The sequence below is a fragment of the Elaeis guineensis genome, chromosome 1 (genome assembly GCF_000442705.2).
Source record: "Elaeis guineensis isolate ETL-2024a chromosome 1, EG11, whole genome shotgun sequence".
Lineage (NCBI taxonomy): Eukaryota > Viridiplantae > Streptophyta > Magnoliopsida > Arecales > Arecaceae > Elaeis > Elaeis guineensis.
In genome coordinates this window covers 36,292,916-36,305,762 of record NC_025993.2, presented here as the reverse complement: position 1 = coordinate 36,305,762, position 12,847 = coordinate 36,292,916, and positions in this window count along the sequence as shown.

Genomic DNA, 12,847 nt, shown 5'->3' with positions numbered 1-12,847 from the left:
CTCTTAGACATGCATTGGCACACCTAATTATTTTTGCTCTGATACTAAAACTAAAATCAAATGAGAATGAGCAAATTTTCAAGATACAGCTTGCTCTGATAACAAAAACAAATTTTCTGCTCTAACACCAAAATCACATAATCCAATGAGCAAATTTTCAAATCTTTAAGCAAATGGACAAACTATTTATGCATATGACCATTTGTATCACATGCCAAAAGAATCAATACTCTTTTCAAGCATATGCACTTATAATGCATCCTTTTGAAATTCATGATTCACATAAATGCTTTTGTTCAAGTGTTTTGTCATCATCAAAAAGGGGGAGATTGTTGCTCCTAGATTGATTTTGATGATTACAAAGCAGATTGAAGGGATACCAATATTTTTATTGGAAAAAGTCTTTGTGCTCTTCAGGGGCAAAATCATAATTTTACCAAAACCCTGATTTAATAGTATCATTTGGTAGAACAAAAGATTTGTGATTTATTGGCAAAAATTTCATTATTTTTGGACTTGTATTTTTGAAGTTATGAATGTTTGAAATCCATGAGTCGACTCATGAGTCAGCTCATGGCACAATGAGCAGCTTGGCGCACTGAATTTTCAGTTTGGCACGCTGAATTTTTGACTTGGCACGGCCTGTGAGTCGACTCATGAGTCGACCCACAAGGCATGAGTCGACTCATGAGTCGACTTCTGCAGTTTTGGGCCAAAAATTATAGAAACTCATTTTCTGGTTGTTGCAACAGAGGTCGACTCATGAGTCGACCCCTGAGGCATGAGTCAACTCATGAGTCGACCCCTGCGATGGGATTTTTCTGCAACGGCTAGTTTTTAACCCATTTTAAGTGCTTTTAATGCTCATTTAATATGCTCTAACGGCTTTTTTTCTGTCTAGAATATTTTCTTCTATTTTTTAAAGCTATAAAAGGATTCAAAAGATGGAAAACAAACAAGAGATTTGCAAGACATTAAGAAGAGAAAGAAAGAGATTTGAAGAGCATTCAAGGCATTCAAAAGAGAAAGGGTTTCTCAAGCCAACTTTTCAGCCCTAATCAAGAGCTCATTTAAAGCCCTCAAGAAGCCAACAATCAAAGCTCACCAACTCCTCAAACGCTCAATCAATTCTTCATCCACTTTGAGGAAATCCAAAAAGGGGCTTCTTCTCTTGAGTAAAGTGTATTTATAGTTATATTCGCTCATTAAAGGAGCTTTTATTGTACTTATTTGTGCTACAAATTATTTTACTCATTTTGAGTAATTATTTTTATTTTGGAGGGATTTCAAAACAAGAGAAGGTTGATCCGAACCTAGAATCGGAGTGTATTGGATTAGCTTGTACCCGAGAAACAAGTGGACTAGCTTGGGATAGCTAGTGTTGGAGTTTCCGATGTTTGTATTCGGGTTGAATACAAGTTTAGTGGATTGAAATTTCCAAGTAGGAGCTTGGGGAGTGGATGTAGGTTCAAGGTTGGCACCGAACCACTATAAATCCTTGTGTTTGTGGTGTGCATAATTGTTTCTCTTTAACTCTTCTTTATCTCCTTGTTTTCTTCCCTTTAGGCAATTAATCTTGAACTAAGGTTATCCTCCTCATTCATTTAGCTTTTGACAAACATCTTTCATAAGTCATTAGTTAAGCTTAAAGTTTTTAGAAATCCAATTTACCCCCCCCCCCCCTCTTGGGTTGCATAGCTGGGCAACCTCAACACCTTGAGAATATACAAAATCATCTTTATTAATTTCTAGGATAAATCATGGATACATGAACATGAGTGAAAATAAATTTTTTTTTATTAATAATAAAGTTTTACAAGTATAAATACAAGTCCTAAAAATATAAATGCATCAACTAACAATTGACTTTCTAGGGCATACATCTAACAAACTCCCACTTGATCGAAAGTCAATTGGCCATATACCAAAGATCCATCTTCTTAAGGTGAGCTTTGGTCTTCTATTGGCTGAGAGGCTTGGTCAGCAGATCTGCCACATTTTGCATGAAGTCGATCCTCTATACCTCGATGACCTTCTTCTCCAGGTGGTCGCATGTGATATGGAACCGCCACTCTATATGCTTGGACTTTTGGTGAGATCTGGGCTCCTTAGCAAGGGCTATGGCATCGTTGTTGTCATAGTATAGTACAATGACATCCGATGGCATTACATCCAGCTCTGCAACAAACTTCTTAAACTAGTAAGCTTCCTTAGCATCTTCAGAGATGGTGATGTACTTAGCTTTCATGGTCGAATTTGCAATGACCGATTATTTGAAACTCTTCCAACTAACCGATCCATCATTACATAGAAAAATACACCCCAATGTAGACTTTTTATCATCGATATCAGACATGAAGTCTGAATCAGTGTATCCTTCTATTTTCAGCTCCGATCCTCCATCAAAAATTAAGAATAAATTTTTAGTCCTTCTCAAGTACTTAAGGATATTCTTAACTGTAATCTAGTGCTCCTCATCTAGATTCAACTGATATATGCTCGTGACAGTCATGACAAGGGCTATATCAGGTCGTGTACATAACATGGCATACATGAGGCTCTTTATTACCGAAACATATGGAATCTTACTCATGCGTTGGAACTCCTTAGGTGTGTTAGGATACATCTTCTTGGAGAGATAAACACCATGCTTAAAGGGCAAAAGGCTCCTCATGGAGTTTTCTATGCTAAACATCTTCAGCACCTCCTCTATGTATATTTTCTGAGAAAGTCCTATAATTCTCTTAAATCTATCCCTATAGATCGTTATACCAAGAACGTAGGAAGCTTCTCTTAGGTTTTTCTTGGAGAATTTCTTTGATAACAATTAGGAGAATGCCATCCACGTACAATACGAGGAATGTGACAGTACTTCCACTGACCTTTTTATACACATTCGATTCCTTCTTATTTATGATAAAATCAAACAATTTGATTACATCATTAAAATGAGTGTTCCAACTTTGAGATGCTTACTTAAGTCTATAAATAGACCTTTGCAGCTTGTAGACCTTGTGATCATTATCACTGGATGTAAAATTGATAGGCTACTCCATATAGATATCTTTCTCAAGATATCTATTTAGGAAGATAATTTTCACATCCATCTGTCAGATTTCATAATCGTAGCAAGCTGTAACAGTAAGCAGAGTCCGAATAGATTTTAGCATGGCCACTAACGAAAAAATTTTCTGATAGTCAATGCCTTCCCATTGACTATAACCTTTTACTGCCAGCCTTGCCTTATAAGTCACCACCTTACCATCCATCTCTATTTTTCTTTTGTAGATCTATTTACACTCAATAGGTATAATATCTATAGGTGGATCTACTAAGGTCCAGACCTGGTTGGAATGCATAGAGTCAATTTCTGACTTCATCATTTTCTTCCATTTCTCGGAGTCTACATCTGACATTGCTTCATTGTAGGTCTTGAGATCATTCCTAATGTCCCTATCTCCCATAAGAAATGCTTTCTCTAAATCCTCTATAAGTACACCTAAGTCCCTTTCAGGAGGATGGAAGATCCTACTTGATCTATGAGGTGGAGGAGATACCATATCTACTAGCTCAGGACTGGGTTCAGGCTCTTGGACTCGTTGCTCTTCAGAGACCTTCTTTTCGAGCTCAATCTTCCTCCCACTGCTTCCATCTTGGATAAACTTCTTTTTCAAGAAGACAGCATGATAGCTCACAATCACATTGTGATCATCTGAAAGATAGAAACAGTAACTCATAGATTCCTTAGGATATTCTATGAAACGAGCCTTAATTGATCTAGCCTCTAATTTATCTGCCTGCTGTTGTTTGATATGGATCGGACATCTCCAAATCTTGAGGTAGCCAAGACTCGATTTCTTACTATGCCATAGCTTATATGGTGTGGTAGGAATGGATTAGAGAGAATTCTATTCAAAAGATAAATAGTAGAAAGTAACGCATGTCCCCAAAAAAAAATAAAAAGATCTATGAAGCTCGTCATAGATCGGACCATATCCAATAGGATTTGATTCCTTCTTTTGGATATCCTATTGAGCTGAGATATTTTTGGAGGTGTCCACTATGAGACTATATTGTTATCTTTAAGATAGATTCAAAATTTCTCACTAAGGTATTTTTCTCCTTGATCTGATCAAAGAACCTTTTATGGCCTTTCTGATTTATTTCTCCACTTCATATCTGAACTCTTTAGACTTTTCAAAAGACTCAAACTTATGATGCATCAAATATGCAAATTCGTACCATGAGTAATCATCGATAAAGATTATGAAGTAGAGATAGCCACCTCTGGCCTGTACAACGAATGGACCACACATATCAGTGTGCACTAGGGCTAATATCTGCACAGCCCTTTCCCCTTATTCTATAAAGGATAGCTTAACCATCTTTTCTTGAAGATAGGACTTATAAATTGGATAAGATTCGAAAGTCAATGGCCCGAGAAGGCTATCTTTCTTCAATTTGTTAAGTCTGTCTTCTTCAATATGGCTTAGTCTAAGGTGCCATAGATATTTCTGGCTAATCCTATCTCTAGATCTCTTAGATCCTATGGTATTTACTATTTGCTTGTTAATATTAACACTTGCATCTACATGCAAATGATAAAGATCAACTATTAAATTGGCATGTGCAACATATTTATTTTCAAAATAAATTATACATAAGTCTTTATTAAAATAAAAATTATAATTATCCTATACTAGCATAGATATAGAAATCAAATTTTGCCTGACTATAGGTACATAATAACAATATTTTAATATTAAACTAAATTTTGATGGTAATCATAACGAGTAGGTTCCGATGGCCACAGCAGCAACTCTTACTCCATTACCGACTACTCGAAGAGTAACTTCACTTTCTCTCAGTCTTCTAATTTTCTCTAGATCTTGCATAAAAGTGCACAAGTGTGCACTCAAATCAGAATCTAAAATCCAATTGGAAGAAGAGGAAACCATTAGATTAGTTTCAATCACGAGCAAATCAGACGTGCTTTCAGAAGACGCATCCTGGTTGAGGACATGAGTCAATTTATCGAAACTGAGATCTAATCCCAAGTTCCTGAGCTAGTCATTGTGATTGGTCTTGGTCAACCTATTGGTGTCAAGGATTCGAGCTAGTGGGTTAGAACTTGACATGGTAATTTGTAGAGAGAATAGTTTTCAAATAGATATTTGTACTTAGTGAATGTTTGTTCTAAGAACTTTAAAAACAAACTAGGCTTCCACTATTTTTACAAATCTTCCACACTCCTTAGATAGAGAAATAAAAATCTATACGTGATCAGTTTCTAGTAGATACTGCGCTCCCACTGATCCATGTGCACCTCACCTAACAGTTATTAGTAACACATGAACTAATGATTGGACAACACCTTGTCCATTGCTTTACTAAGCTAGATGTAGCAAATTCGGTCTCTAAGTCCTGTGGCCTCACCTAACAGTTATTGATATATTTCTTAATTAAGTCAGACCCACCGTTCACCAATAGATGCAGAGCTGTCACTGGATCCCTCACCTAACAATTATTGGGTCCAACCCCATCTCTATTCTGAGGCATCAAATATCAATAGAATGATTGTACCTCCCTGATGTAACTAAACCACTGTGACCAGTCGAGAACGATCAACAGCAGGAAGGCACCCGTATCTCTACAACAGTGGTAGGTCGCTAAACTTAATATTTGATTGAGGAGATTTAGATTCAGGTCTCATCCTTAATTAGTCATAATGGTTATGACTAACCTAGTGGCATGGGCTAGCTCGAGTCAACAAGTAACCTAATACAAAATATAATCTCTCAAAATGGCTAGATAAGTTAAGATGTGTGGGGATCCTCCCATTGCTTTCTTTAGACGCCAATGAATTGGTTAGATCAGACAAAAGAATCAATTAAATAACCACCATCTATGTACTTGCCTTAGACACCAAATTGATTGATTAGAATTTATTAGGTTAGCCTATTGATCTACTGAGCCAAATTAGATCTTAAGTTGATCGATCACATGTAGCTGTTAATCGATCCGATCAAACTACAAATAATTGGATTGGTCATAAGCATATTTGACTCAATCCTAATCAACTTTTGATTTGATTTGATCAACCACTTAAATTAGACCTAATTGAGCTATCCATATCCTTAACCCCTTGTTTTATGCAATTAAAATTTGGATCTTAAATTCATAATTTTAGATCTTTTAATTTTAAGTCTTAATTCTTAATTAAGTATATTATGAATATGAATTTAATTTAGATGTCAAGATAATTTTTAATCTGAACTAATTTGGATTGCATCATATATAATTGAGTTATTAACAGACTCGAGTTGACTCACCCTGAAACTTGGGTTGACTCATCTACGACGAATAGAAACTGTAAGTCCATGCCTACAGGACTGAGTCGACTCATATGCAAATGAGCTGACCCACCAAGGTCTCAAGTCAACTCCAACAAGGGTGAGTCAACTCGTCAAGGACTCTAGTCAACTCAAAATGAATCCGGATTGACTCGACAAGCATGCCAGCCACAATTTCAAGATTTTATGCAAATAGATCCTAGGGTTTCAGATCTAAGATTTTACAGAAATTAAGTTTCGGATCTATTGTGTACAAACTATGTATCATATACATCATTTTCTGATCTAAAACTAATCAAAAATACATATCAATATATACATAAAAATCTAGATTTAAAATATGTATCACATACATCTAGGATCTTTTGCTACTAGAAATTTAATCTAACATACCAAAATATGTAATCTATTAAATTCAGATCAGATTATCTTCACATATCAAATATATGAATAATAATTCAGATGTAATCATTTAAATATATCATATATATGATCATAAATATAAATCTATGCATGTATACACATATCTTATATATGAACATGATGCAGAATTTTCATGTTCTATTTTAAAATTAGATTTGATTTTAGATCTAAAAATGAATTCAAATCTAAACAAAATAAGACATGTGAACTTTATATCTGAATTTAAATTCAAATCTAAAGAAGAACAAATTTATTTCAGATTTGAAATAATTGCAACATGTCAAATATGAGATGCAAAAATTTTTGGATCTACTAAACTACGATATTCTATATCATTTTAGGACAATCTTTCTACATAACTGAGTTATGCTAGGACAACCTTATTTCAGAATGACATCTAACACATGAAATTAATTAAGATCTAATCTCAGCAAATCAGATTTCAGATTTATGCATGTCAAGATTAAACTAGTGGCTCTAATACCATTGATAGAAATTGTTAGTTTCATGCATGTAGTTCAAAAAATTTTTGATGAAGCATGCTGCAGAACAAATCTAGATTAAACTTTTTAATTAGACATGCATCAGATTAGATATGAAAACTATCTAATCATGGATCTTATGACGTGCATGCAATCTAAAAATTAAGTCATAGATCACAGCTATGTAATGTAGATCACATCTACTAGCAGATTGTATCTACCATGCGAGTTGAGATCAGACCTCACCTTGCATGGGTCGAAATACACCGCAACCGATGATCCATGAATTTAATGAGATTTCTCAAGTTGCATAATTATCCAACCTCTACAGGTATCCACACGAGCTGCTTTGCCCGATCAGAGGTTATCGAAATCACCGAGATGCAAGCTCCCTTACAGACTTTCCTCTCGATGGCTGATCTGGCTCCTTCATCAGATCTCTTGGACTCCTCCAGAGAAGAAGAAGGACCTATTAGGAGGAATAAGAGATGGTGGAAGATGCAGAGGAGAAAACCCTTTTTCTCTCTTCTAAAATCCAAACACCCAAACCCTAGAAGCCCTAGGGTTTCCTACACACTAAGAAGGATGCCACCCACTTCTTAGAACCCATGCCCCACTTTATTTTCATGCCAATAAACTCATGGGAAGTTTCTCACAATAAAATTCTGGTGGGATTCAGCACAAAAAACAAACCCTTTTATGGTAGGCATCCCAAAGTGTTTGGATAAAGCCAAACTCTTCAAAAGATATGGATTAGGGCTCCTCTAGTTTCAAGTTGAATTCAAAATCATTTTAAAATCAAATCTAAACCAAATATTATCTTCATTTAGGTATGGAATAGGTGGGGTGACCAACCTTCAAATCAATGTGAAAACACTTACGTAAAAATAATATTGGTATGAGAAAGGTCGGCAATGGCGCAAGGGAGGAAGAGTCCATTCTTATCTGGACTCTAGGATTCCTTATTTAATCCCTAATCAAATCACATATGTTTAGGCTCAAACAAATGGGTAAACAAATCAAATTAGGTACCTAATTATCTTAATCAAATCTTAATCAAATCAAAATTTAATTGAGTCCAAGTCCTGATCAAATCCAAAACTAATCTCCCTTGCAATCGGGTTGAACCTGATTCAAGTCAAACTGAATTCCATTCAATTAGACTTGATCCAAATCTCATTGCTCCATCAAATTAAGATAATTATAGCAATCCAATTGCTAATTAATCCTTCTATGATTCACTAACCCTTAGTGAATTACTTAATTATAACTTTTGCATAAGGTTAATCATCAATCAAATTGATAATTTTATCCATCAACGATTTATAATCGTTAATCAGCCATCTGATCAGACAAGAACTTCTTTTGAGTGTGATCCTATAAGTTCTATTCTATCTGGTAGTAAGATATACTATGATCTCTATCACAATATCATCAAAACTCTTTTTGATGGATTGAAACAATTTCAATTTTACTCTTCGAGGGTCATCGATCATCAAGACGATGCTTGATGAGTCTCACAATCCACTAGTGACACTTAGCAGTATGTAGTAACAACCTAGTAGAATAAAAATATTAAATCTCTAGGTACAGTTAATACATGATTCGATCCTTCTATCGTGAGTTTTGATTAGATGGAGATCAAAAAAAAATTATCAAACCCCATCGTCAGTCATATGCAAGATCGGCTTGATTCGAGTTCACATGTGAATCTTATGAAAACTCTTTTTCTCCATTCATACTTGCTTTGGTCAAAGACTTTCTGAACTCAGTCTCACAAATCACATAGGACTACTCCTTTTCTATCAAGATCGATAGATTTCATCTAGGTGCATCGTACTCCAAATAGCAAATCTGAACCTACTATAACCAACATACACAGTAAGGACCCGAATGGCTAGGGATCAAGAGAATATGCAATCAAACTCAGTAGTCTCACTGTGAATAGCTAATGTATTATAGATCAAAAGACCACTCACACTACTACAGCATCGAGAAGATCACTAACAAGTGAGTAGACATCCAAGTGATTTCTTATGTTGGTCATACTCAGTACAAGTTATTCTCTAACAATCACCTGCACTCTCACCCCAATATCTCTACACCACAGACTCGAGACTCAACTGCCCAGATGGGAGGTAATCTATGCATCGATCTTAAATAAATTGATCACTATCCTTTGTGATGATCCTTTGATCAGAAGTATTTAAAAACTAACCACTAATAATATATGTCTTAAATTCTCAACATCTTGAGAATATACAAAATCATCTTTATTAATTTCTAAGACAAATCATAGATATATAAACATGATTGGAAATGAAAAAATCTTTTATTAATAATAAAGTTTTACAAGTATAAATATAAATCCTAGAAATACAAATATGTCAGCCAACAATTGGTTTTCTAGGGCACACATCTAACAAACTTTCACTTGACCTAAAGCCAATTGGCCATATACCTAAGACCTATCTCCTTAAGGTGAGCTTTAGTCTTCTATTGACTGAGAGACTTGGTCAGTGAGTCTGCCATATTTTGTACAGAGTCGACTCTCTACATCTCGATGAACTTCTTCTCGAGATAGTCACATATGATGTGAAATCGCTGCTCTATATGCTTGGACTTCTGGTGAGACCCAAGCTTCTTAGCGAGGGCTATGGTTCCATTATTGTCGCAGTGCTGTATAATGACATTTGATGGTATCACACCCAGCTTTGCAATGAACTTCTTGAACTAAAAAGCTTCCTTAGTAGCTTCAGAGGCGGCAATATACTCGACTTCCATGGTCGAATCTGTAATGATTGGTTGTTTGAAACTCTTCCAACTAACCAATCTACTATTACATAGAAAAATACATTCTGATATAGACTTCTATCATTGACATCAGACATGAAGTCTGAATTGGTGTATTCTTTTACTTTCAGCTCCGATCCTCTATCAAAGATCAATAACCAATCCTTAATTCTTCTTAAGTACTTAAAAATGTTCTTAACTATAATCCAATGCTTCTTATCTGGATTCGTCTGATATCTGCTCGTGACACTCATGACAAGAGTTATATCAGATCGTGTACACAGCATGACATATATAAGGCTCCCTTTTGCTGAAGCATATGGGATCTTGCTCATGTATTGGATCTCCTCAGGTGTGTCAGGACATATTTTCTTGGAAAGATAAAAGTCATGCCTAAGGGGCAAAAGATCCTTTTTGGAGTTTTCCATGCTGAACCTCTTTAGCACCTCTTCTATGTATATTTTCTGAGAAAGTTCTATCATTCTCTTAGATCTATCCCTATAGATCTTTATACCAAGAATATAGGAAGCTTCTCTTAGGTCTTTCATGATGAATTTCTTTGATAACCATACTTTGATTGATGTCAGTATGAGAATATCATTCTCAATCAGAAGGATGTCATCTATGTATAGTACGAGGAACATGACAGTGCTCCCACTAATCTTTTTATACAAACATGATTCCTTCTCATTTTTGATGAAATCAAATGATTTGATCATATCATTAAAGCAAGTATTCCAACTCTGAGATGCTTGCTTGAGTGCATAAATGGATCTTTGCAGCTTGCAGAGCTTGCAATCACTATCACTGGATATGAAATCGATAGGCTGCTCTATATAGATATCTTTCTCAAGATATCCATTTAGGAAGACAGTTTTCACATCCATCTGTTAGATTTCATAATCACAGTAACTTGCAATAGCAAGCAGAGTTCAAATGGATTTCAGCATGACCACAGTGAAAAGATTTTTTGATGGTCAATGCCTTCGCATTGACTATAACCTTTCGCTACCAGTCTTGCCTTATAGGTCTCCCCCTTACCATCTGATCCTATTTTTCTTTTATAGATCCATTTACATCCAATAGATACAATACTTTCAGGTGGATCTACTAAGGTCCAGACTTGGTTGGAATGTATGGAGTAAATTTTTGACTTCATTGCTTCCTTTATTTTCTCGAAGTCTACATCTAATATTGCTTCATCATAGGTCTTGAGATCATTCCTAATATCCTTATCTTCCACAAGGAATGCTTCTTTTAAATTCTCTGTAAGTATACCTAAGTACCTTTTAGGAGGACGGAAGATCTTACTTGATCTACGAGGTGGAGGTATGACATCTACTGGCTCAAGACTAGGTTTAGGCTGTTGGACTTATTGCTCTTCAGAGACCTTCTCTTCGAGCTCAATCTTCCTCCCACAGCCTCCATCTTGGATAAATTTTTTTTTCAAGAAGATAGCATGATGGCTCATAATCACATTGTGATCTTCTAGAAGACAGAAATAGTAACCCATAGATTTCTTAGGATACCCTATAAAATGAGTCTTAATTGACCTAGCCTCTAATTTATCCGCCTGCTGTCTCTTAATATGGGTCAGATATTTTCAAATCTTGAGATAGCCAAGACTCGATTTCTTACCATGTCATAGCTCATATGGTGTGGTAGGAATAGATTTAGAGAAAATCCTATTCAAAAGATGAATAGCAGAAAGTAATGCATGTCCCTAAAAAAAAGAAAAGATCTGTGAAGCTCATCATAGATCGGACCATATCCAATAGGATTCAATTTTTTCTGTCAAATATTCCATTGAGCTGAGGCTTTCTTGAAGGTATCCACTGTGAGACTGTACCATTATCCTTAAGATAGATCTGAAATTCTCCACTAAGATATTTTTCTCCTCGATTTGATCGAAGAACCTTTATGAACTTTTTAATTTATTTCTCCACTTCATGTCTGAACTCTTTGAACTTTTTAAAATCCTCAAACTTATGATGTATAAAATGCATAAATTGAAGGAACCAGATCTAGAGTTTCAGGGTTAGATCTTGAAACTTTTTCAAGATCATACAGTGGAAGACTAAAATAAATCAAGATTTATTTTCTAAAACCAGAGAATTCCTAGATCTAAGATCCTATTACATGATTATTACATAGCATTAAATCAAAAATTAAAATATATATATACAGCATGAACTACATGATGATCATATCAACATGTTTCTATACTACATCCAATGTATGTATTAAATAATAGATCAGATCTATTACCTTGCAAGTTAGACATTCTAACCTCGTTGATCCGGGCTTGAGGATGATGTTGCAAGCCACACATGCATCCGGCCTCTAGGAGTCATCCACACGAGCCCACGAATCTCGATCAGAAGTCCTGTTTCAGAAAATCAGCACAGTATGCTAGTACTGTGCTGATCCTTCTTTGATGGTTGATCAGGTGCCTCTTTCTTCTTGATTTGGACTCTTCTAAAGATGAAAAATAGGAGGAGGAGTTTCAGATCTGAGATGCTCTCAGGAAACTCAAGATGGAGGGAGGAAAGATATGAAAACAAACAACCCTAGAAGAAGACCCTCTTCTTCTTCTCATTTCTCTCTCTAGACACCCTATCTTGTGTCTATTATATCTCCACGATCCAAAAGTCTTTCTCTCTGATTTTTGGATGGCCCAAAGGTTTCTCAAATTTCTATCTTGTTCAAAAATAATATGAAGAAACTCATTTTATATAGAGAGATATGATAGAGTCCTTTTCTAGGTCAAATACCTAGTCAAGGCTTATCCAAACA